Source organism: Protopterus annectens, chromosome 10.part0, assembly GCF_019279795.1.
Source record: "Protopterus annectens isolate FY-2018-M chromosome 10.part0, PAN1.0, whole genome shotgun sequence".
Classification (NCBI taxonomy): Eukaryota; Metazoa; Chordata; order Ceratodontiformes; family Protopteridae; genus Protopterus; species Protopterus annectens.
In genome coordinates this window covers 896,365,075-896,392,941 of record NC_056744.1, presented here as the reverse complement: position 1 = coordinate 896,392,941, position 27,867 = coordinate 896,365,075, and the positions used below count along the sequence as shown (strand labels likewise).

Sequence of the window (27,867 nt, the reverse complement as noted above, 5' to 3'; positions counted from 1 at the left end):
AAACACCTAAATATTTTGTGAAACAGCATATACAACTCAAATTCTATAAGACTGAGTTTTTTTTTTTTTTTATTTGGAAAAAATGAAGTCCAGTCAAGTGAATTGGTTGCGGGTATCTTTTGTCCTGCAAAATCTTTAGTTTCCATTAAGAATGTCCTACTTTGACCATTAACAGGGTTGATACCTTTTCAGATGCCCAGTGGGGTGGGTTGTGATCTGTCTGACAAATATCAGACTTTGGTACTTTGGGCAACAGCATCTTAAGGTTGGTGTGAGCATCTTCATTTTTTTCTAGTCCATTTACCTTTATACCGCCAACCTCCTAATGTTGGATGGAAAAAGATGTCTGCTGGCTTGGGGGAATGGTGAAAAACTGCTATTTGGACTGGCCACAGGCTTATGCACCCAACCAGCCGATGTTGCTCTTTACTTAGAATCTTGAGTTTCCTGCCCTTACCATACGTTTGCCACCACAAGCTTCTTGCAGTTTCATCTGATCTGTTCATATTGGTGAAACTGGAAGATCAAGCTGGGAAGTTCCTCTCTCTAGACTGCCAAAGCTCGAGTTATCCTATTTTTCTTGTCGTCTTGTCTATGTAGTACATTGTCCAATACCTAGTAGTAGCAACCTACTTTTTTCATCTTTTAAGGTGTACAGGATCTGGGACAAGACCACCGATGATTGCAAAGCCTTCTTTATATTTTGTGCATTCTTTCAGAATTACACAATACCCTTTTGCATTTACATTACTACTATAAACATGATGGAAGGTCCAAGTGCCATTTTCAACTCTTTTCCAAACGTTTTAGCATTAAGTCACTTGACACAGTGCACTAACTGCCTTGTGCTCACTGGTAATGAGCTTATTCCCAACGCTATTAAAATGCATCTGTGAGAGATGGAAATTTCCTAATCGATCTGCAGGCTTCCTTCTCGTGTAAAAACTTGCCTCATGATTGTGATGCATATTCACCACAATACTTCACTAATCACATCAAAATGTCTTGTTCTCAGGCTGTAATAAAACACCCCGTAAGCTTCCTAGAAAGAAATAAGATCAAATATCTGTAAAAATCAGGCCACTTCATGAATACCCACTATAATCACCTTGAGCAAAAGCACTCCAAGTCTGTCAACCTGAACCCAAAGCAGCTGTAAAAATGTTTTAGTGCTAGGTGACACAATTATCAGGCAAGCAGACATGTCCATTACAAGGATGGAAAATAGAGGGCTACAATTTTGATGTCTTTCAGGCATGAAGATTTCTGACATTATAAGTGCCCAAAGAACTCTTAACTCCTGACAAATGTGACTGTGACATGTATCAGCACCATGTAATATAACTATGACATGTAATGATTCATGTGAGAGTGAACGACTTGAGATGTAAAACCCTGAGGGACATGGAGAGACATGCAGTACTTTCTATGCATGTTACAAATGTAGGAAGGGCAGCCATCCTTACTTCCAAATGATGGCTAGATATACAGAAAAGACAATGGGTTTAAAACTGAAGTAATAGCTGGTGACATTCCAGGGGGATCCAGTAAGTGTCAGCATGGGATAAGATGCCTGACAGTGCAGCTTATTTGCTAACAATGCCTGTCATCTCTCATTCAAAGGCTTCCTCATAGGTAGGTATTGACCACTGTCAAGAAGAGCCAATGAAGTGATCCCTGGGGTGTATTTTCTGTTACTCATCCACTCATCAAGGTTTCTGTTGAAGAGTGTTAGTGAGGGGCTCTGCCTGATGTAATTTGGAATTTTGTTCCAAAGCATGGGGAGTCTCTGTGACAGGAATCTATCCCTCCAGCATGTTCTATTTATTGTTGTGGCGAGGTTTAGCTCACTAGAGTGTGTGGCTCGCAGTGAGTTGGATTTCTTTAGGTGGAGCATGTCCATCAATTCTGAGTTGGACATGGCTTTGTAAGTCAGGCAGAGATCACCTCTGAGTAAACGATATGCCACTGAGTACAGCCGGAGTTTTTTCAGTCGGGCTGCATAAGACATATGTTTGAGACCAGTAATCCTCTTGGTGAGGTACTTTTGTGGTCTTTCCAGCTGTTGGAAGTGTCTTGTGAGGTACATCCCAAATTGGGCATTGTACTATCATGGGTCTAATGAGTGACGAGTACAGGGGCACTATAACCTCTTTATTTCTAGATGCGAACCCTTTAGTAATTAGATGGGCCACATAGAAGGATTTCCTAACTACTTTGGCAGTATGATTGTCAAAGGAGAGATTACTATCTACCTGGGTCCCCAGAACTCTTATTACCTCTTCTGTATTAAGGGGGCTGCCACCTATGTGGTAATTTGTGGGTGTTTTGTTTTTCCCAAATGGGATGCCTATGCATTGTTTGGCATTTAGCTTGAGGCAATGACTTTGACACCAGATGTCTGTCTCAGTAAGGCCTTTTGGAGGATGGCCATGTCAGCCGGAGAGTCCGTTATGGCTCCCAGTTTGCAGTTATCGGCAAACATGGTTAGCCATAGTCCTCCTGTGTTTGCCTGTACTTCTGAGAAGTATATGCTGAACAGTAGAGGTCCCAGGACCGAGCCTTGCAGGACACCACTTGAGAGTCAGACCTGGAGCCCGCTATTCTTACCATGTGAGTTCTGTCTGTAAGCCAGTTGGCAACCCATCTCGTGATGTAGGGGTTTATGTTCAGGCTGGTGAGTTTTTCTGTAATACCTGAGTGGGGAATGGTGTTGAAAGCCTTGGCGAGGTCAAGGTAGGCTGTGTGAACCACCTTTCCCTCGTCTATGGCCTTGGTGACTGTCTCGAAGAAGTCAACCATGTTTAGTAGGCATGATCTGCCCTTAAAGCCGAACTGGGTCGGGTCAAGTGTTTGGAGGTTCCCAATGTCTTTGTTAATGAGTTTCATAATGGCACGCTCCAAAGCCTTGCAGACCAGGCTAATCAGGCGTATGGGGCGATAGTTACCAGGGTCAGTTGTGGCCCCTCCTTTGTGGAGAGGAATAACTGTTGCTGTGTGCCATTCTATGGGCACGTAGCCTTTGGAGAAGCTGAGATTGAACAGCGTGTTTAGGTGGGGGGTTAGTTTGTTCTGTAGTTCGTGCAAGACACAGCCTGGGACACCATCTGGTCCCATTGATGCTGTGTTTTTGGCTTTTGAAAGGGCTGTTTTCACCTGTGCGTCTGTGATTTTTGGGACACTACACTTTTCCGGTATTGTTGTGGGCCCTTTTGGAAGTGAGAGGGGGGTGAAGTTTGCACGGAATCTATCTGCCAGGATGTTGGCAATATCAGTAGGTTCTGTATATTTTGTGCTACTTTGCACTAGTTCAGTGCATATTTGCGAGTTGCCACTTAGATTCTTAACATAGCTAAAGAAGGCTTTGTGGTTATCTTTTGAATCCTTGACTATTTTTCTTTCAAAGTTGGCCTTGGATGATTTCATGAGGGACCTCAGTTTCTTACTAATACTGATCATACTGGCTAAAGCCTGTGCTGCCCCCTGCCTTTTTTAGACAGCGTCCAGTTTACAGTCATTCCAATTTCACTAACATATCAGCACTGAAATTGTATCACATTAGGGTAGCCCTCACCAACACCAGAGGTCTAAAACATTGATCTTGAGACACTCTTGGTTTAATTTCTCCAAATCTTTTGGGATTTTAATACCATGATAGCAATGGACCCCATTCCTAAGTCAGGGTATAATTAAAATTCATGTAATTAGGATTGTTTCAATTCTTTGTTAGCGAAAAGTATTCTTCACCGCACCAAATATGTTTCCCATAAGTGACTCTTTCAGCAATTCATATGGTGTTACTTGTATTGGTAGGATATCTAAATATGCCTCAAGAATTTTTCATTAGCTCCATTGCTCCTACAACTGTTGGAACTGCCTGGTATATTCCTTCCACATTCCTCTCATTTCTGCCAGCAAATCTTGATATTTTATGACTTTGTGTCTCTCTGTATGTGAAACACTGTAATCGCTATGTGTAGCAATGTCAATAATCAGTGCTACTTTTGTCTTTTTTAGGTGGACTGCTATATCTGGTTTTCTCGCATCTGTTTTTGAATTGTTGGTAATGCATGATACTGTGTGATGTGCACTTCATCATTCTCTGTAAAGCTTTTGTGGTTCAGGTTTCCAATGCTTTTCAGCTACTTCTGTGCTATAGTGTTTGTACAATCCCCAGTGCAACTATCTTGCCACATTATTTTACCTTTCAATGTACAGGCCGTCTGCCATGAGTGTATCACATACAGCTACAGGGTGTGTGACTGTTTCCAGTTCTTTTTTTTTTTACAGACCTTAACATTTGTCTGTTTCACCCACACATTTAGTGGACTTTGTAAATCAACATGCGTGTAGTCCACTCTCCTGGGCTACCATTATGAACCTTCCATCCTTTGGTTTTCACTTTCCTCTCCTCCTTAACCATTCCTGCGTCAAGTCCAGATCAACATGAGTTTGCTCCAGGAGCTCTCTATACTTGCCAGTATATTTATGGCTTTTCCACAATTCTTTCCTTCTCATCTGGTACTTCCGTTTATATTCTTTCTTTTGTTTTTTTTTTTGGCCCTTTCAGTTTTGGTCTGATTTTGTCTACTTCTGGTTTGGTTTCCATTCCCATTTGCAACCTGAATGCTTGTACAAAGCAGAGAGGTCATCTTGGACTTCCTTTGCTCATGCTGTAAAACTCTCACTGTGTTTGGATCTGATGAGGTCAGAAGATATGTATGCAGTCCCACAATTGCAGATCTATGCATGTAATCAGTTTTGAGAAGGCCCATACCTCCTTCAGATTGTGGAATATATGTAATTTTGTGGGTCTACTTTGTTTCATTGAATCTCATTTCACTGAATTTCGTTTCACTCCGACCACTTCCCTGAAAACACAAATAACTGAAAACTCATTTCACTGAACTGAAATTAGTATATATATGGCACTGAGTAGAATACTAATTCACCAAAATGGCCAATGCAGATCCCCTGGACTCGAGCAGTGAATGAATACAAATAGATCACGATCTTCTTTCGTCACACAACTTTAATAAAAACGCCAGCAACAAGATACAAGGCTGATAGTGATGGTTAAGCGCTTTCATCTGCAATACCAGATTTCTTCAGAACCATTTGCCTACACATACCACTTCCTTTTTAAATCAATTTTGGCGCCAAAAATTCCATTTTGTTGCAATGAACATTAAAAACATAAGTATATATAACATACCATTACATTATACATATATGTACATATTTTTAATTTAAATAAAATAAATATTTGTACAACTCTTACTAAAACAATGAACACATAAATCTATATACATTCTGCTTATACTAAAATACATCTATTGGTATACTAAATCAATTGTGTATCAGTTTGATGGATACCCTTATAATTCATTACCATCTACCTATTATTTGTCCAATAAAATTGTAATAAAATATATGTTGGACAGTTGGGTTACATTTTATTCTAAAACTAAAAAGGGTTTTATACTTATATGATCGTTTATCCCGGTGGAGATGTAGCATCTAAACAGATCTGCCACTTTCCAACCATGCCAAGTATGTTTTCCAATTACCACCCCTATCACTCACCTCAACCTGGTCTATAATGGCAAAATTGAATGTATGGTCACTACCTTTTTCTATCGTGTGTCTACTCAGTGCATTCTTAGAGTCTCCTTTCTTAATTCTATATAAGTGCTCGTATATCTGGCGTTTTGAATTTCCTCTCGGTCTTTCCTATATGATACGCGGAGCACTTAACACACGTAGCTAAATACACTATTCGCTGTGTGTTACAATTACCTTTCTTAGGATATACTATAGATCTAGTAATATTCTTTAACCTAATCCTAACGTTGGTGTTAATGTTTTTACATTGACTACATGCACCACAACACATAGTTCCCTTCTTACTTTTGCCTATATATTCTTTTTTCTTTATTTCTATCATCATTTTCAAATTATTTCCTGTCTTATATACTATGGAGGGTTTCATACCAATAATATGACCAATAGGGACTGAAGTCGAAATTAATTCCCAATGTTTCTTCAAAATTTCAGTCACTATATTGGTATATGGATTAAACCTTATAATACATACTCTATTGTCTCGATCTGTTGCAGTATTGGTATTAATACAAACCATACTTCCTTTTCCCAACAAGGGTACATTCGTCCCATTCTGTCCTTACATATGATATAATGTTATCCAACATATTTTTTGGATATCCTCTATCAATGAATAATTTGGATACTACGTCCAATTCTCTATTCATAACCTCCTTGGAAGATGACATTCTGGCTACTCGTATGCATTGACCTTTCACTACATTGCGGAATATGTGAGCTGGATGACAACTACTGAAATGTATATAATCGTTTGAGAACGTCGGTTTTCTGTAAACTTTTCAATATGACAAAGTAGGAATAGCATATTTGGACACCTGGATAAGTAATACAGGACAGGGGTTTGCCTCTCAAATTTACAGAAAACCGACGTTCTCAAACGATTATATACATTTCAGTAGTTGTCATCCAGCTCACATATTCCGCAATGTAGTGAAAGGTCAATGCATACGAGTAGCCAGAATGTCATCTTCCAAGGAGGTTATGAATAGAGAATTGGACGTAGTATCCAAATTATTCATTGATAGAGGATATCCAAAAAATATGTTGGATAACATTATATCATATGTAAGGACAGAATGGGGACGTAAATATGTACCCTTGTTGGGAAAAGGAAGTATGGTTTGTATTAATACCAATACTGCAACAGATCGAGACAATAGAGTATGTATTATAAGGTTTAATCCATATACCAATATAGTGATTGAAATTTTGAAGAAACATTGGGAATTAATTTCGACTTCAGTCCTTATTGGTCATATTATTGGTATGAAACCCTCCATAGTATATAAGACAGGAAATAATTTGAAAAGGATGATAGAAATAAAGAAAAAAGAATATATAGGCAAAAGTAAGAAGGGAACTATGTGTTGTGGTGCATGTAGTCAATGTAAAAACATTAACACCAACGTTAGGAGTAGATTAAAGAATATTACTAGATCTATAGTATATCCTAAGAAAGGTAATTGTAACACACAGCGAATAGTGTATTTAGCTACGTGTGTTAAGTGCTCCGCGTATTATATAGGAAAGACCGAGAGGAAATTCAAAACGCGTATATACGAGCACTTATATAGAATTAAGAAAGGAGACTCTAAGAATGCACTGAGTAGACACACGATAGAAAAAGGTAGTGACCATACATTCAATTTTGCCATTATAGACCAGGTTGAGGTGAGTGATAGGGGTGGTAATTGGAAAACATACTTGGCATGGTTGGAAAGTAAGTGGCAGATCTGTTTAGATGCTACATCTCCACCGGGGATAAACGATCATATAAGTATAAAACCCTTTTTAGTTTTAGAATAAAATGTAACCCAACTGTCCAACATATATTTTATTACAATTTTATTGGACAAATAATAGGTAGATGGTAATGAATTATAAGGGTATCCATCAAACTGATACACAATTGATTTAGTATACCAATAGATGTATTTTAGTATAAGCAGAATGTATATAGATTTATGTGTTCATTGTTTTAGTAAGAGTTGTACAAATATTTATTTTATTTAAATTAAAAATATGTACATATATGTATAATGTAATGGTATGTTATATATACTTATGTTTTTAATGTTCATTGCAACAAAATGGAATTTTTGGCGCCAAAATTGATTTAAAAAGGAAATGGTATGTGTAGGCAAATGGTTCTGAAGAAATCTGGTATTGCAGATGAAAGCGCTTAACCATCACTATCAGCCTTGTATCTTGTTGCTGGCTTTTTTATTAAAGTTGTGTGACGAAAGAAGATCGTGATCTATTTGTATTCATTCACTGCTCGAGTCCAGGGGATCTGCATTGGCCATTTTGGTGAATTGTTATTCATTTTCTGCTGTTTGTTACAAGTCGTGTGATGACTGAGTAGAATACTGTAAGGCAAGTAAAAAGTATATGCCCTTTTCCTCACTGTAGTGCGATCCTGGAGTAAGTATATATAGTTGGTGGGGGGGGGGGGTTGGTGTACGTAGCCCCCCACCTTGTTTTATATTGTATTTTACCAAAAACTTCAAAACATTACATTTTAAACAATAGACATGCATAGTTGCAACACCAGTGACCAACTCTGTCCAGAAGACAATATGTACTCGAACTAAATGCGGGGGCTGTGCCCCCCCACACCACCGTCACTATATATACTAACTCCAGGATCGCACTAGAGTGGGGAAAAGGACATATACTTTTTACTTGCCTTACAGTACTCTACACAGTGACATATATACTAACTGCAGTTTAGTGAAATGAGATTCAGTGAAATGAGTTTTCAGTAATTTGAGTTTTCAATGAAGTGGTTGGTTGGGGTGAAATGAAATTCAGTGAAATGAGATTCAACAAAACAAAGTAGACCCAATTTGGTATACACTGAATTTTATATATCATTTGATAAGTGTGAAACATTTTTCTTGTTTTTGTGGCCAACTGTTCCAGTACCTTTTGGGGTTAGTCATTCACAGCAAAATCATAAGTTAAACCAAGAAGAGCAAATTGGTTTATAGCTTAGACTTTATACCTTGATGTCAAGGCTGTTTTCATTATTAGTTTTGGTCTTCTGATGTATTCCTTACTGATTGCTTTTGCACATTTATGAAAGCCAAATGTCATTCTTGTATTGTCTGAGAAAGTTTTAACCACTTGTAGTTGTGCTTTCAACTCCTTATCTGATGAACTGTACAATTTTAAGTCATCCTGAAAGGTAAATGAGAAATCTTTAAGCAAGTTTGTTTTCTGGAAGCCAGAGTGTAACCAGTACTTCAACTATGTAAACATATAAATGGGCTAAGGAAAGACAAAACTGTGGTGACAAAGAATCACACTGTAATATCTTCCTTTAAAATTTTATCCCTGAGATAATAATTTGCCTTTTGTCATGGCTTAAGTGTACAGTAGTTTACCACTGTTTTGTGATCACTGTAATGAACTGATCAGTGTAGAATGTATGTTGTGTACTTGTAAGCACTCCTTTATACATGAATGTGGGGTACTGTCGAATGCTTTTTTGTATTCTATCCATGCCATTCATTAGATTATTCTCCTTTTTTACAATTCTCCATTATGGCTTTTTTTAGCAACAAATGATTATTTGCTCCATGTGACTTTGTTTTGTTACCCTTTGGTTCTATTACCGTGATTGAGTTTTCTTCGAATTGACCCTGAACTCTCCACCATTTCCAGTATATAATTTGTATATCGTTGGAAGGCATGTTCTTGATCTGCAGATTTTAGGATGACTTACAGGTCCACTCATAAGGAGGAGTTATCATTTTTCTTGTTAACCAGGTATGTGTCTGTTTGGGATAAGAGTATAAGTTGTTCTTACTCAGGGCTAGGGTTGCCAGCTGTCCATTTTTTGACCGGACTGTCCGTTTTTCTGACAAATTGTCCAATTTCCAATTTCATTCAAAACCGGACACGTGAAGTCCGGGTTTTGCGCCACTGCCACAATTTGTTTTCACCGTTATAAATCGTGGGCCTGCTATTGCTTTCTTCAGAACTAACTTGCTTCTGATTGTTGATGCTGTCAATCATGATGAGGTGGGGTTTGGGGGGGGCTTGCGGCCTCTGTTGTAAGGTAATAAAGCTCAAGTTTGAGTCAAAATCATTAACTTATGGCAGGCATGCCTTCTGATACTTTATTGTACTTCCAAACTTTGTACTGGACTTTTGACCTTAAATTCCATTTCACTTTACTTAATATTATTTTACATAAAGACATGTCTAACTGAATGGTTGTTGTTGGAAACAGTATATTAAGAGTGACATGTTTATGGCTCTAACAGACTGGATCGTTGTTTTTCATTTAATATTCATTGAGTGCACCTGAGGAACCAGTAATGGCTCTGAAACTTAACGGCGACAGAGTTACTGTGATTCTTTCTACTGAAATACAACTTGTAAGCAACCTAATCACAAGCTTCTGAAGCTGCACCTTTAAATTAGATACTTCCAAAAGTGTAATTTGTGAGTATGCCACTGTCATAGAAAACAAGCGCTTAGCGCTTCAGAGGAAAATAAGGAAATAAATGTTTTGAAGCAGCAGTTCTCCACAGCACAGCATGCATTTCTCATGTCACCGATGCACCGTGTTTCCATTTCAGTTTCATGGAAGTTTCAAGTAAGCAACAATTAATTACAATTTTATTGTGTAAAGCAGGCAAGAATTATATGGTTGGAATTTAAAGTACAGATGAGTATCTCTGTGAGGGGTAAAGGCTCTTCAAAGAAAACATTCAAAGCATCTCACAATACAGTAAAACTAGGAAGTGGGGAGGCACTAGTGACCGTGGACGTGACATCAGCTTAATGCAAGTGTTCTGCAGTCAAATTCCACAAATGTATTTTATTATAAGTTCAAGTGAGATGGTAATTGTAGAAAAGGATTTAGAAGCAATCCACAACTCCGTGGTAGCTTGGAAAAATGAGACCATATGATGGGAAAACTAGTTAGCTTGTACACTGAGGTTAACAAACCTTCAGAAGGTATTAGCCACCCTGTGTTTTTTTTCCGGACTATCTGGAAATCAAACTGTTTATCCTGTAGTCCAGAAAATACTGTACAAACTCTGGTATTATGTTTCAGAAAGGAAACAGACTGTCAGAGTTTGTAAATCGGCTGATTTATTATGCTTTCTTTACAGAAAAGCATAGTAAATCAGCCGAAAGCAGGCAGCAGGAGCAGAAAAAAAGAGGACATTCCCTGCTGGGTGATGTCACTGTGACATCACAAAATGAGCGGGATGTAGGCGGGAGAGGGATGGGATGGGCAGGGTTACTGGTGACGCTAGGGGTATGGCTTTACTCCGGTTTTAGCCATGACGAAAGGTAGCAACCCTACTCAGGGCTAAATCTCTTTGTAAAGATGTTAATACTTTTAGCCAAAAGTCAGATATTGCATCTGGGCCTTGAGTCTTCCATTTAGGAGTTTTCTTGATTTTTTTTTTTTCAATTTCTCTGACTGTTAACGTCATCACATTTCATATCATGTACATTTAAACGCCTTACTTTTTCTTTTTCTGTCCATTCAGCATCTTTGTTTCTTCATCAGTATTTTTCCATAATATGTCTATTTCTTCTTTTTTGCAGTGTTTTTATTCCTTTTGCTTTTGTTTTCTAGTTCTCTGTAAAACATTTTTTGGGTCATCAACTGGATTACTTATATGTACTTTTCCTTTATGTTTATCTTATCTGCCTGTGCTGATATCTTTATTATTTGAAGTAGTGTATGATAGATCCTGTTCTGATGTTCTTCGTGTTTCACTGTTGCAGTCATCACCTGTGGGTTATCCCTGCTGTGGTAGTCCTCGCCTGGCCCAAATAGAGTCATTGTTTTTCTGCATCAGCTGCTGTCACTTGCTGACTGACATCGGGTCATCAGTGCTATAAAGCAAGGCAGCCGACACCATTACATCAGTCTTTCTTGCTGTGGAGCCCGTAGAAGAAGCAGTTCGCAAGTGGCCGTTGGTCTCTACCAGAGTTTGAATTACAGCTGAAAATGTCTAAAGCTAGGTACCCCATTGGAGATCCTTTTTTCTTGCACTAATCGATGTCCGAAAAAGTTAACAATTGTCTCGCTTGTGGAAACCTGATCCCACACCAAAACTTCCATTCATACTGAGTCTCTTGTTTAGGCCCAGACCACAATATCCCCCGTTGCCAGTTCTGTGCCCTCTTTAACGCAAGAGCCATTTGTTGTAGAGCTCTTATTGTAGCCAGGTATTTTCGTCTTCCGTCTTCACATTCTGAAATGGCATCCATCAGCCAACAATCCGTAGACATTCCAAAAAAAGTAAAGATAGAGACAGACCACACAAGGCTAAGCCTTCCTATTTCTCTGCTACTAAGCAGGTAGTCAGTTCTCCAGAATTCAGTGAGGCACCGTCACAGCCCCTGATGCCTGATACGATACCTTCGCAGGCCTCTACCAAGACCCTATCATTGTCCAGTATGCCACAGAAACCTTCTTCGTCTTCCAAGCCTTTGGTTGGCTCTGCCTCGGTTGGGTCCAAAGCCGCGATGCAGGCAACAGCTTCCAAAGAGGCTTTTCGCACTACTGAATCTAGACAAAAACTGATGTCTTCACATCCCACTACCGTTTCTCTCAGACTAATGGATACTCTTAGGCCTAGAAGCAAGGCCACTTCTAGGAAATCTACCTCTAGCCTCCATCTTACTCCTGCTCCACCACCCCAAACCCGAATGCTTAAAATGGTGGAGGATCTCATCTCCCTTATCAGGGGTAGTCAGGCCACAACTTCTAAAAGGAAAAGAGACCCTTCTCCTGAAATACTGACAGAACAGGATTCTGAGGAATCTGATTATTCAGATTTTTAAGAGGAACAACAACCTCTTAACTGCTTATGAGGATTCAGATGCAGAGGAATCCTTTCCTTCTGTCTCCTCACCAAAAAGATCTTTCCTTTGGGGAACCCATCACACCCTCAGGGAACATTTCCACTGGGAATCCCAGGACTTCCCTCAGTCTAAGAAAAGACTAAGAGAGTTTCTAGACCTGCCCCAGCACAGGCCCATGGCCATCCCCCCTATCTTAGAGATGATGTCTTCCATGAATCCAACTTAGCTCTTGACACCCTCCCACCTGCTCCCAGTAAACCTGATGGGTATTACAGAGTACTGGATTTTCACAAATACCTGTACAGAAATTCTGTTACAGACTCAGAGCTCATTACACTGGGACCAAAAAGAGCTAAGGCTAATTCTGCAAATAAACCTTTTCCTTCTGACAAGGATTCCAGAGCTCTGGACAGATGGGGTGAAAAAGTATACACCTCTGCAACCTTTGCTATCAGAGCACTCAAACTGTCCATTCCACATGTTAAAATATCAACAACACACTTTGGAACTATTAAAGCAAAAGATTTCAACCTTTCCTGACTGCGCCAATTCGAAAGAGTTAGCAGAATTACTACATTCTACTTGTCAAGTGGCCAACCACTCATTACACTGTGGATATGATGTCCTAGAAGCCTCAAGCAGGGCAGCAGTGTCAGGATCTGTCATTAGGAGACATGCATGGTTGAAGGAACAATCTCTCCCTGATCATGTCAAGTCTAAATTAATTGATGCACCCATGGATAAGGACCGCTTGTTTGGAGTAAAAGCAGAAGAGGTGCTTAAAAAGATGGAAGACAAAGCAAAATCTAAGCAAACAGTAAAAGATTTCTTTTAGGTACATCCTGCTAGGCTCAGCAGGAATTTTCCCTCAAAGCACACTGGTCCTTTCCTGCACCTAGCAGACAGGGGCAAGGTAAACCCCACAGGGACATACCACCCAGACTCCTATCCCAAGGATAGCAGAGAACCAAACAGTGGACCACTTCCCCTCCAAAGGCAGGGCGTTCTAAGCCTTCCCTCTATGGAAAAAACTCTCAATGACTCCCTCTCCCCCGTCTGCCCTCTTTTCACTCACCAAAAACTAGGAGGAAGGCTCTCCCTCTGCAAATAAAATTGGCTTTCTGTAACAAAGGACCAATGGGTCTTAAAGATAATTTTTCAGGGATACAAATTCTCTTTCAAGAAACTGCCAATTTCAAGAGGGTACCCAGACTTACCTCCAAATCAGTGGGCAGAGGCATTGAAACAGGTCCATACTCTCATATCCCAAGGGGCAGTAGAACCTGTCCCCTCAGATCAAACAGGCAAAACCTTTTATTCCAGACTATTCCTTGTTCCCAGAAAAGAGGGCACTTTGCATCCCATTCTGGATCTATCCATTTTGAACACCTCCCTGGTGGTCCCCAAATTCAAAATGCTAACTTTGCAGCAGCTGCTGCCTATGCTGACAAAAAATGCCTGGTTAGTTACCCTAAACCTAAAAGATGCCTACCTCCACATCCCAATAAGGGAATCCTGCAGGAAATTCCTTTGCTTCAGAGCAGGCTCACAACACTTTCAGTTCTCTGAGCTACCTTTTGGCTTATCTACTGCTCCCAGGGTATTCACCAAATGCTAAGCCCCGGCCATAGCCTTTTGCAGACAGGAAAAATGTACAGATTTACCCTTATCTAGATGACTGCTTCATTCAGGCAGAGTGCAAAGAAAGGCTACTCAAGGACCTACTCTTTGTCAAAACCCCCCAAACCTCCTTAGGGTACACCATCAATGAGAAGAAATCAAAGCAAACACTCTCCAGGAAGATCATTTTCTTGGGATCACTGCTGGACACAGCATCCCAAATGGCCTTCCTATCCCCAGAAAAGTAGAGCGTCCTGCCTCTCTACTTTACCCAGCTGGCTTCCAGAAGTCACCTCACTGCGAGGAAGTTCCTGCAAGCCTTAGGGTACATGGCATCTTGCATCCTTCAAATTCCTCTGGCCAGGATTCACATGAGAAAACTTCAGTGGTATCTAAAGAACCTTTGGTGTCAGCACACTCAACCTCTAAAGACCTCTCTCCCTCTGATCCCCTGTATAATGGCTGAGTTTCTCTGGTGGGCAGGGGCCTGTGCCAAGAACAAGGGTTTTTCCTTCACCCTCCGCCAACCGGGCAGACCATTACCACCGAAGCCTCAGACATTGCTTGGGGCACTCACCTAGAAGGCAGGTGCACCCAAAGTCTTTGGGATGCCCAGCACCTTCCCTTACACTTCAACCAGAAGGAAATTATGGCAGTACAAAAGGCTCTGACATCCTTCAAACCCTATCTCAAGCCAGGGGTTCTCCTTATCAAAACGGACAACACCACAGTAATGTGATACATCAGCAAACAGAGGGGGACCCAATCTTACCTGCTTTGCAGGCTAGCTATGAACCTCTGGCTGATAGCCTCTTCCATGGTATTACACCTAATAGTCCAATACCTACCAGGGATCAACAACACCCTGGCAGACCACTTAAGCAGAAACTTACTGGACCCCCACGAATGGCAGCTCCACAGAAAAATCTTTTTACAAATCACTCAGGAGTGGGGGACTCTAGAGGTGGATCTCTTTGCTTTGCATCTCAACCATCAGCTGAAAAATTCTGTACCAGGGAGTATCACCACCTAGCGTGGAAGGTGGATGCCCTAACCTTCCCCTGTAACTCCCTCTTTGTGTACACATTCCCTCATCTGCCTCTTATTCCCAAGGTACTGATCAAAATAAGGGAGGAGAGACCAATGGCCATCCTCATTGCTCCATATTGGCCCAGACTACATTGGTACCCCTTACTGCGCAGCCTGACATTGCAGCTTCCCCTCATCTCGGACCTCTCGACTCCGGTGGGAGGGGGGATGCTGCACCCAGACTTGCAGACTCTCAAACTATCAGCATGGCTAATACTCTAAAGGCAAACAAGGGGCCCCTGTTAGGCAAACGGGTCCTAGACATTATCATAGTGGCCAGAAGGCCAAGCACCAGAAAATGTTACACAGGCAAATGGAAAAGATTCTGCTCCTGGAACCAGTCCAGGGGGGACAATACCTCACAACCTTCCATCCCTCTTATCCTGGACTACCTAGCGGAGCTACTTAATAGTGGCCTCTCTCTCTTCTATTAAAATCCATGCCTCAGCCATTTCAGCTCATTTTGATACAGATCAGCCTCAGAGGGGCTACTAATATCAGACCTCCTAGAAGGCCGCCCTCACCAGCATGGGACCTGAATTATGTTTTGGAAAAACTAACGTTACCACCCTTCGAACCTGCTGCTTCAGCAGAACTAAGATACCTCTCCTGGAAGACTACTTTTCTCCCAGCTATCACCTCAGACAGAAGGATTTCAAAACTTCAGGCACTGATGGCCATTGAGCCCTTCATCATTTTTCATGCAGACAGGGTCTCCCTGAGGATTAATCCTTCCTTTATGCCCAAGGTATTATCTAATGTGACTCTTATCCAGGCCATACATCTACCCACCTTCTTTCCTAACCCCTAAAACATGGGTGAAAGAATTCTGCCCTCACTAGACATGCTTATACAGCTCTGATACTATCTGGACCATACTATCTGGACCACCAGGGACATCTTGAAAGCTGCCATGTGGACTCCTTTCCATACCCTTACCAAGCATTACCACCCACCTCTATTTTCTAAGGCTAGGGCAGTGTTTGCCTTTGCATTTCTGCAGGGCATGCTGACCCATTCGTAGGTCTCTTACTAATCCTTCCACCCCTCACCTCAGCTTTGGGAATCCTTGCACAGGTGATGACTGCAACAGTGAAACATGAAGAACACAGTACAGTTGTGTACACTTAACATAAATGTAGATGTTCGAGTGTATTCACTGTTGCAGTCCTGGTTTCTTTCCCCCTTATATCTTCTTTCTTTAGGGAGACATAAGCTTCTGATAGCCACCAGGACCACTTTACCATATTTACTTGGGCTTCTGACTGGTTAGGGCAAGAAAAACTGATGTAATGGCATTGGCTGCCTTGCTTTATAGCACTGATGACCTGACGTCAGTCAGCAAACTACAGCAGCTGACACAGAAAAACATTGACTGTGGTATTCATGCTGGCTACCACAGCAGGGATAACCCACAGGTGATGACTGCAACAGTAAATACATCTACATTTATGGTAAGTGTACACAACTGTACTTTCTAATGCTGTGCATTGCTTTTATCTTGTCTGTCTAAGTATTTGTGTTGATCTGGTCCCTCTTCTATATTCTTCCAACAGTAACACTTCTTGTCTTTATTGGTTTATAGTTTTCTCTTTTCAATGCTTCCACAATGGCACTTTATTTCTTCCCTTTCTTTGTCTTATTGCTCTGTATTTTTTTTGATAAGACTTGTGTGTTTAGCTGCATAATAGTGATTGATATTTACTTCTGTTATATCACATGCATTTATAACAGTCTTGATTATTGCGTTCATCTGTTTTATCATTTTTCTAACATTTTGGATCTTGTTTTCTTTCTGTAATCTATTTCTTTCATTATTTTTTAATCTGCAATGCAAAAAATACATACATCACCATGCTGAAAGCTAAAATGAGCTTTAATATAACAACTGGGTAAAATCAACTGAACAGTAAATAAGCACTTTTGGGATATGTTCCCATATTCAGATATCACATAGAATAAAACCATGATTATTTAAACAGTAAAGAACCAATAACACATTAGTATCGAGGTCCCCACCCATTTAAAACAGGTATTATGGGAAGAATCCCATTCAGACCTGGGATTCTATCCAATCTAAACTCAATTATCCATCTTGCTTCATTGAGTTCTGTTAAATTTACTAAGTCCCCACCCCTAAGACTAGCTTTTATGACCTGCAGAACCAAAAAAACAAAAGTATGTCCTGTGTTGTCCTTAATGTGTTGATACAATGCATTGTGGACATTTTGTGAACGTATGGCTGACAAATGTTGTAATATTCTGCTTTTAGTCAATAATTTGTTTTACCTATTTAAAATGAATTGCAGTCATTACACTTGGCTAAATACATCACATTTTTAGTTTGACCGTCTGCATAATGCCTAAACATATAGCGCTTGCCAGTTGTGGGGTGAATAAACACATTGTTTCTTTATCATAGGACAAACCTTACAATGTCTACAGGCAAAGGTTCCATGTCTTGTAAAATTAAAATTATTCAAACCAAGGTCTCTTTCAATGCACATATCTTTCAGATTCTTGTTACGTTTAAAAGTAAAAGAAGGTCTGGTTCCTACTACATTTGTAAGTTTATTATGTGTGAGCAGAATCTTCCAGTTTCTTCTTATGATATTACATAACCCCCTACATCATTACTATATTTTTAAAATAACACGTGGTTTAATATTACTGTTGTCCCTTTTCCGATTGCCCATCACATCAGATAAACAAATGCATGTTTATTAGTTATCTTGAATTTACCACAGACTTAAGGTTTTGTGCATCTTCATCAGGTGATGAGATAGATTTTTTGGAAGTGAGATTGAAGAAGGGCCACGGCAATGTTATACAAACCTCTGTGTTTAGAAAAGCCTATTGGAAGAAAAGTCTTCTCTCTTATGACAGCATGCACCCCAGGCATGTCTTTCATAACATCATGAAAGGAAAGACATGTAGGGCATCAAGATTATGTATTGAAGATTCAGTGTTTGCAATGAAATTGAGTGTTTGGCTACATGTTTTAAGACCAGGGTCTATAGAGAAGGTAGTGCTGAACAAGTGACTGGCGCCAGCAAGTTGGATAGACCTACCAGGGCGATCCCTTGGTACTCTGATAAAGGAGTATCTGATCTGATGGACAGTCGGAAAAGGGACAATAGTAATAGTAAACCATGTGTTATTTTAAAATATAGTAACGATATAGGTGGGGGGTATGTAGTATCATAAGAAGAAATTGGAAGGTTCTGCTCACAGATGATAAACTTAGAAATGTAGTAGGAACTAGACCTTCTTTTACGTTTAAGTGTAATAAGAATCTTAAAGACATGTTGTGCATTGAGAGAGACCTTGGTTTGAATAATAATTTTAATTTTACAAGACATGTAACCTTTGCCTATAGACATTGTAATGCTTGTCCTATGATAATGAAACATAATGTGTTTATTCACCCTACAACTGGCAAGAGCTATTCGTTTTGGCATTATGCAGACTGTCAAACTAAAAATGTTATATATTTAACAAAGTGTAATGACTGCAATTAATTTTAAATAGATAAAACAAATTGTTGACTAAAAGAAGAATATTACAACATTTGTCAGCAATACGTTCACAAAATGTCCACAATGAATTGTATCAACACATTAAGGACAATACGGGACATACTTTTAGTTTTTTTGGTTCTGCAAGTCATAAAGGGACCCTAAGGATTAGCGACAGTTGAAAATGTTGAAGCACCTTTATTTGACAATGAAAATGTTGAATGCTGAGTTTGTCGAATGGCCAAAACATTGATTTCTTTCTAAGGGAAAGAAAGTGGTTGGCCATTTTGTACACCTGCTCTTTCCCGGACTGTAGTGCAGTCTCAGAGTTAGAATATTTAGTTAGAGGTGTGTGTGGGGGGTAGCTTTCATGTTGTGTTGTCTGTTGGCCTTCTGATTTCTTTCCCTTGGAAGGAAATCTGTGTTTTGGCCATTCAATAAACTCAGCGTTCAACATTTTCGTGTCGAATAAAGGTGCTTCGACATTTTGACATGTCAATATTCTGATATAGACCTGGTCATAAAAGTTAGTCTTTGGGGTAGGGACTTAGTAAATTTAACAGAACTCAATGAAACAAGATGGATAAGTGAGTTTAGAGCTGAGAGAATCCTAGGTCTGAATGGGATTCTTCCCATAAAACCTGTTTTAAAGGGGCAGAACTCAGTATCGATGTGTAATTGGCTCCTTACTGTTTAAATAATCATGGTTTTATTCTATGTGGTATCCGAAGAAGGGAATATATCCCAAAAGCACTTTTTAATTGTTCTGTTGATTTTACCCAGTAGTTTTATTAAAGTTCGTTTTAGCTTTCAGCTTGGTGGTCTGGGCATATTTATTTTTTGCATTGCAGTTTAAGTTTTACATGTGACCTTAAGTGTTTGTTGCTCTATGTTTGTTTCTGTTGATTTCTAATATGTCTGTTTATCTCTGTTAAGTCAAGCAACTCTTCCTTTAGATAATTTTCTTCTAAACTGGGAGACCATTCTTTGTTCTGTGTTTCCTGTGGACAGTCTTCAGACATATGTCTGGAGTGTTTCTCCCCAGGCCTCTGCTGAAAATTGGCTCCGTTCCAAGTTGTACTTTCCCAGTAAACAAATGTTAAATAAATAAATAAAATAAAGTCTTCAGAAAGTTCCAGAAATGACTTTGTGTGACATATCCTCTTCAGCTGCATACTGAGTCATCAATTGTCCCTTCATATGGGAATACATTGAGTGTTCACTCCACATTGCCTGCATCAGAGTTGCCACTGTTTTCTGATACTTCCCTTGCTGTGTAACTCCAGTTGAACTTTTGTACTGGTTTCCTACTGAAGGCTCCATAGCATCCTCATGCGGCAAGTGATCAGATTCTTCCTGTTCCAATTATTTCTCCTTAATTTGAGGACTCATTGTTCCAATGTGTTGTGACATTACCCAAGATGAATTGTCTTCACTAAATCCTTCACTTCACAAGTAGTTCATAACTTCAGATTCTTGTTCTTTAACTTCTCAAATTTCTAATCTTCTTTTCTCCCTTGTTGTCTTATTTTTTGTATAGTGAAATTTTCCATATCCAGGTACCTTTACCTTGATTTCTCTTCAAATATCTCTGGTGCTGCTTTTTTTGTATAGACTAGTTTTGCTTTCTCCTTTGCATAAATTTTGCACCATATCAAATCTTTTCTTTTTCATGTCCATATTTCTTCTTCAGATGTCTCCCTCTTCACCTATTTCTCCTCAGTTTAAGGACTCCTTGTTCCATCATCCTGTGACTTACCCTGAATTAGACTAAATCTTTCCCTTCACAGCAGTTCCATAACTTTGGTTTCTATTTGTTTAACTTCTACCTTACTAGTCTTCTGTTCTATGTTCGACCTTTGAGTTCTTAATTTTTGTATTGTGGAATATTCCATGTCTGAGTGCCTGTATTTCTCTTTAAATAACTTTGCAGCTGCATTATTTTTGTATTGATTAGTTTGGCTTTCTCTTTTGCATAAACATTACACCATATTGGATCTCTCTTTCTTTCCCAAGTCCATATTTGTTTTTTTATACCTCTCAAAAATCTCTGGGTTTTGCTCTTTGTATTTTCACACTTCCTCTGTCACTTCTTTTACTAGGTGGCCCAAAGTTTCTGTGTCTGTTCTACATTTTTCATAGATTTGTTCTATTAAAGAATGCAAATCTGCATTTGAAGCTTGACAGTTTTTCTTGTGCATGTATGTTTCACTCTTAATCTTTTTGAATGTTTTCTGTCTGGAAATTCTGGGTTTCTTGCATAATAGTAACAGTATATATTTTCTTCCTTATTGTCAGTAGTCCACTCTGTCATCTTTTTGCCTCATTTTTGGACTGTTAGTTTTTGTGGACTACTACTTCCTTCTACAATGGGTTGGGGGTGGGGTGGGGGTTTGTTCCCCTGCATTTAGAAAGCATCCATGTCTGTCTAGTTTCTGAGACTTTGTTTCAATATAATGATACCACTTCCTCTATACCTTGGATTTGCACTTTTCATGTCTCCAGGCCTGATGACAACTATGGTGGAGTCTCCAAATTTGTCAAGGAACATGTTACCTCTAGGCAGAGCCTTAGGGACCCAAAAAACTGAACTTCTGGAACTGCAGATCACCTCAGACAGGATTAAATTATCAGTTACTAATTTTTTATATAACACCTTCTTTGTGTAGTGGTGACCATGTAAGATTCTTAAGTATTCTAAATAAACTCGCAATTAACAAAAACTCGTTTATTTGGCTGACTTAAAGTTTTCAACAAACTGTGACACTATTCCTCCAGTGTACATTATACCCAAAATTCTTAGATCTTTTAAACAAAAATGCCATTGAGCAGTTGGTAAACAAGCCTAGTAGTGGATAGAGCGTTCTTTTTTTTTTAAACAAAAAAAAATCATTATTAAATTATCATGTATGACATAGGCAATCTTACATTTGTATAAATGAAAAACAAACCATGTTAACACAATTTTCGTTGCAAACATTACACATCACAGACCTCGTTGAGACAACTGTAGTAGCAAACATTATACATCTCTTATAATATATCCTGTCATTGTCAATTAAGTATTACATAGTTAATTCAGATCCTGCCTTCTTTTAAACCTTGTTCCTCCTCTGCATGTACTCTTCCTACAATTCCTATTTGTTCCTATGTAGTTTGCCCCTCCCCTTTTTTAAAAAATCCAATTCCAGTTGCTTTATCTCTTACTATATTCACTGCTGCTAGTAAAGTTGGTTTAAACTTTGATTTCCATTTTCTAGTAATTGCCTTTTTTGGAAGCCACCATAACTGGACTCAGCAAGACCTTACTATGTCTAGACAATTCTGATTCTGTATCATAGCTCAAAAAATCATTTTCTTAATTACACCAGTTTGCTCACTCAGTATTTCTGACAGAAGAGTCTTCAGGGAATCCTTAAAGTCTGCCAACTCATTACATTCCCAGAAAATATGTTCCCAGTTGCCTCTTTCTTCCCCATCACGCCTCCAGCATTTGCTGTCTACTTAAGGAAAAGTTCTATGGAGTCTACTTTGGGTATAAAAATACCCGTGTAAACACTTCCAAGCAAAGATCCTAAATCTTCTAGACTTTGTTGCATATTTGGGAGATATACATGTATTCCCCCATTGTCTCTTTGTTAGTTGCTTATTCATTCTCTCTTCCCAATCCTTTCTAAGCTCCTCTGATTGATTCTTATAGTTCTCCTGCAATATTTTATATGCTCTACTAATTATTCCTTTTCTAACGACAGCTTTTATTCTCGATTCTATTAAAAATTAAAAATTCTACCAGTGCTTGTCTTTTTTTTTTAGGACCCCCATATTTTCTTTCCCTTTGCCTATACTCTGATATCAATCCTTGATAGGGAAGGCCATCTCTAACCTGAAGTCCAAATAAAATCTCGGCATCTTCCCATTCTGTTACCTTTCCCTTACTAGTTAACTTTTCCCAGTACCTTGAATCCTTTGCCAGTTTTCTGCAATAAATACCAGCCCCCTCTTGCCTATTGTCTCATCCCTAATTGCAGTCATCCCAAACAGTAGAATCTCTTTTCTCCATTCCTGTGCTGGCTTAGTACTTAAAATACTTTCTGATACTTTATGAATGTAACATTCTGTAGGATTAGTGTCACACTCTCCTTGTTTCTTGAGCTTCTCCCCTATATCACAATTGTCCCTTTCCACTATGAATTATAGTTTTCTGCTTGTCCTGTGTGTAAGAGATTTAACTGTGTTGCTGTCAAATACCCCTTCAAATTGGGTAATCCTAGTCCACCTTGTTTGTTGTAAGAATCAGATTATCCCACTTGACTCTTGCCTTCTTCCCCTCCCAGATAAAATCCATCAGCTCTTTTTAAATTGCTATCCACAACTTCTCTGGTTGACAAAAATATGCCTGACCTGTGTATAAAACTAAAGGAACTGAAAACATTTTAACTGCTTGTATCTGACTATCCATATTCATATAACAAAGCTTCCAGTTTCTCAGTTTTTCCTTCCACGTGTCCTTAGCTGTTACAATGGAGTCATTTTTAATCCATATTCCTAAATACTGCATTTTATCATGTTCCCATAAATATGGATATTGCTGGACCAATTCATGTGTGGGTACATAATATACAGCTATTGCCTTTGTTTTAGCTTCATTAATTTTGTAGCCCAAGAAGATTTGAAACCATCTTAAAATGTTCCACAACACTGTGATGTCCCTGTCTGGTTTTGTCAGGTACAAAATAATGTCTGCATATAGGGCCAGTTTTTCTTAAGTACCATCATACCTCTCAACTGTCCAGATTACTGCAGAATGTTCAGATTTTTCCTCATATTTTTGGTCTGTTTCTCATAAAATTGTGGTTTTCTGGAAAATCACTGGCAAATTATTGAGGACTGAATTCAGAAAATAATGGCAGACATTTGAGTTTCAGACTTCATATCCTTCAGAAAATGTATGCTAATGCAAACCCTGTTATTCCATCAACTTTGTAAGTGTGTAAGAGCAATATCTGAAAAGTGTCCCTATTTTTGGGCTTTTGTCTCCACATTACTTGTGGCTTTGTCCAGATTTCTTACAGTAAAAGGTTGAGAGGTATGACTACCATACCAATTATATCCTTTAATTTCTGAGTCCCTTATTTTCTTTGCCAATGGTTCAAAATATAATGCAAACAAAGGGGAAAGTGGGCACCCCTGCCTGGTTCCTCTAGGGAGGACCCCACCCACTTTAATTTTCCCCCTCTGATTCCTAATATGTACTCCTAATCAATCTTAATCTGGTTAAGCAACTACTTCCATTGCCATGCTCATGAAGTCCCAGCTTACTCTGCCAAATGCTTTCTCTGCATCAAGACTCACCAGCAACAGTGGCATTTTCTTGCATTCTGCTTCCCTCTGGATCATCACTGTTCTGTTATTGTGGCCACTGCATTCTTTCTCTGATTCTTACAAATATGGACATCGCTTACACTACTTTTATGTTATCTCCTTCTCCTGTGAAGTCTAACCACAAAGTTGTAACGTTCTCCTTTAAACTCCAAAAAACACCCACAGCAGTTTCTTCTGAATCTGAAAGACTACAAATTTGCTGACCTTAACCTACTTTTATAACCACATCATTTTGATGAAGAAAGATTAACTAAGGAATTTTGTATCCATTTAGAAAAATCCATACAGCTAGCATTTCCTACCAGAAATGAGTAACATGGAAAATACAAAAGTAAAACATCCTGATGGTCCGTCACCATAAGTAAAATTTACAACGAAAGAAGAACGCCCCAAACTCCTCTTCATTAAGAAAATATTAAAAGAATTGCATACAAAACTGAAAAATGATAGGTCTGCTGAAGGAGCTCATGAACTTAAGCTGATCTGTGAAGCCAAGGATAACTAGAACTCCTTCTTTAGCTATGTTAGAAAAGTAAGAAACAATGTCCTACATTACTGTGGATATATTTATAATGAGGTCTCCTGTTCTGAGCCAAAAACATTGCCAGTATCCTTGCAAACAAATTTAGTGACAGTTTTATCCCTGAAGTACAGGCCCTTATACTCCCTCAATTATTTCCAAAGATTATTTACTTAAAGTGCTAACTGAGGGCAAACCTGCTTTCTGCATGGGACCTGACAGTATACCTGGTTGCATAATTACTAGTATTAGACATGCCCAAGCAGACCCACTCCTTAAAATGTTTAAGCTAAGTTTAGCTACTGAGTGGAGCACTGCAGTGATGATGCCCCTCCATAGTGTGGCCTTACGATCAATCAACCCAGATAATTATAGACTGATCAGTCTTACCAGCCTAATCTGCAGAATTATGGAATGTATTAGGTAGGTAGGTACTAGGCATAGGCCTAGCCAGAGTGTGTCTGCTTTCGCCGCCCCATTGATTAATTAACTGATCCTCTGTCAAGCAGAGTCAGTGAATATTACTGACATCATAAACTACAATGTCATGATTGTTATTAGACTTGCCCCACAACAGTTCGGTTTTGTGAAGGGTAGATCCTATCAACTGAATCTGGTAAACTTCTTTGAAAAGGTTATGGAGGCTACAGATAGCAGCCATTCAGTAAACACAGTATGTCTTGACCTGGCCAAGGCCTTCAACACCATTCACCATGCTGGCATCATACAGAAGCTAAATGCTTTTAAAATCACCTGATGTGTAGATGTGTAACAAAATCGATAGCAAATTGCCTAAAAGACAGAACCCATTCATTGCACGTTGCAGATACCTCATCAGAAAGTATAAAAGTGATCTACGGTGTTCTTCAGGGCTCTGTTCTGTGAGTTCTCCTTTTAGTCTTTACTTCTCAGATCACCAAGCAGAAAACCAAAACCTCTGGCTAACAACATTTGTAGATGGTTTTAAACTGAAGGTTGTTGCCAAATCACCATCTGACTCCCAAATCTTTCATAATGAAGTCTCCCTATTAATTTCTTGATGTACTAATAATGGACTTGAACTAAATGGTAAAATATGAAGTATTGTCACTTTTGGTAGACAATTTCTCCCCTCATCATAACATGTAGAAAACACACTACTACAAAATGAAAATGTAGTCTGGGACCATTGAGCTTGGGTCAATAATTCCCTTTCTTTTGGCCATCGTGTAACCGTGGTTGTTAGGAAATTATTTTATTTAGCCCAACTAATTTTCAATGGAATATCATTAAGATCTAAAGAGGTAATCACTCCCTTATACTTAGCATTGATCAGCCCAGTTATTGAGTACACTATTTCCTTCAGGGTACATCTCACTAAGCATATCAAACAATCAGAAAGGTCCCAATGGGTCTTAATCAAAAAGATCACAGGCCTAAAGTCCCAGAGCTATCAAGAAAGGTTATTCTGGGTCATATAAGTTTTTGAGAGGAGAGCTCTCTCTTACTGTGCCATTAAAGACATGGTTAACCTAAATCTGTTGCATCTTTGAGTCTAGTGATTCCACTAATGTTGGAACCAGTGACCTGAATCTTCAACAGATAAGTAAAACATTGCAGAGGGATAGGTTTGTAACTCAGTATCTACTTATCCCTGGAGTAAACATCCTGCTGCATGTTAAGCAGGACCTGGAGGACTGGAAGGGTTTTCACAAATTTACTGTGGGGTTGACTGGTATGGCCCTGCTGGAGTAAGAAGGTACAGCCTGAAGGTTTGTATTGGCATAATGTAAATAGTCATAAGACTCGGTAGCCTTGGAATATCTATGAAGCTAGGATGGGTCATTCTTTTCTTTAAGAACATTTTTATTAATTTAACGTATTTTCATGTGATGATTCATTATGACTACCACTGAGCTGCAAATGTCAGATCGACCATACTAACTACTCCCTATAAAATCTTGAAAGTATTCGATTGATCAGACCCTCCATTAGGCTTTTTCCAAAGCTGTATATTCATACTGGAACATACTTCATGCTAGGGTTTGCATCTTAACTACCTTTTCTATTTTACTTAAACAACTGAAAAGATCACTTAACAAAACATTTCATGTGCACCTGCTTTGGTGATGTAAGTTAGTATGTCAGATCCCTGTTGAATTTTTGGGAGTTGCAATGTTGAGTCCCGAAATGGTGAAGTAAAAAAGACTGAAAATATAGAAGTGCAAATATTGAATGAACATTTCTTTTCTCATTTAATCGTTTTTTTTTTTTTTTGTGCAGGGGTCCAAGTCCCATTTCACCCCTCAATGTGGGAAGCCATGCTTTTGCCTTTTCACAGAACATTCTGTTTTTGTCCAGTCTTTGACTTAGTATTAAGTCCAGATTTTTGGTCATTCATTGTCCACATTCTGGGTTTTGGCACTCTGAGTTTCAACAATTCAAGCATTTGTCTGATGATGCCCCTTTCATTTTCCTCCTTCTGTAGTCACCCAGTAATCTTGTTCTCTGCTTTTCAGATGTCTGCACAATTCTATAACGATCTGCTTTGTTTGTGGCACTGCACAACATTGCTGTGCACATGCATCATTCTACTTTACCCTGTGATATGTTCTGTGGCATACTGATCTAATTGCCTTAACCTCAGTGGTACTGGTACATTTACACCATTTTACTTTCTATGTCTCTGTGGACTAAAGTACTATGCTGTTTCATGTAATGTCATTGCCATGACGACTCAAGTCATGACTGAAAACCGTCCTTAGACCAACTCACTCACCTGGTTAGCCACCCAAAATAAATAAAAGAATGAGTGCATAATTAAAACAAATTAACATAGTAGTTTTAAATGTTGTTTTAGATCAGTTTTAGTGTTAACCTTTAATATAATTTCAGTTGTTTTATTCTGATTAGGTTGGAGGTGAAAATGTCACTAACATTATCTGAATTTAGTAGTAGCTTAGATTGTACAGGCCAGTGTTTGTAAAGCAATGTTGCATGTCAGTTTGAGCTGTTTGAAGAGGCTGCAGATATTAGAGTCTTAAGTAAAAGCATGGAATATGAAACTGTATATAATGCTTTGGATAGATCTAAAACTAGGGATAAAACAATTTTGCCTTGTTTTTGTTTTCATGATTATAGCTTAATGACAGATTCTGTGCTACGACTTGGGTTAAATTCATTCTCTGTTGTGGAAAGTCACTTACCCTTTCTCTGATAGGTAGTTTACAATTCTAGGCAAACACATTTTCAGGTATTTGGATAAAGGGGACACAGTGGATGTAGGTC

General features: G+C 39.0%; 1 protein-coding gene across 1 annotated transcript in view; it reads left to right on the top strand.

Moving 5' to 3' along the window:
* The window catches only part of ARHGAP29 (Rho GTPase activating protein 29), a 1,010,462-nt gene that overhangs the window by 451,213 nt on the left and 531,382 nt on the right, over positions 1 to 27,867 (top strand). The gene's annotated exons all lie outside the window — the stretch shown is intronic.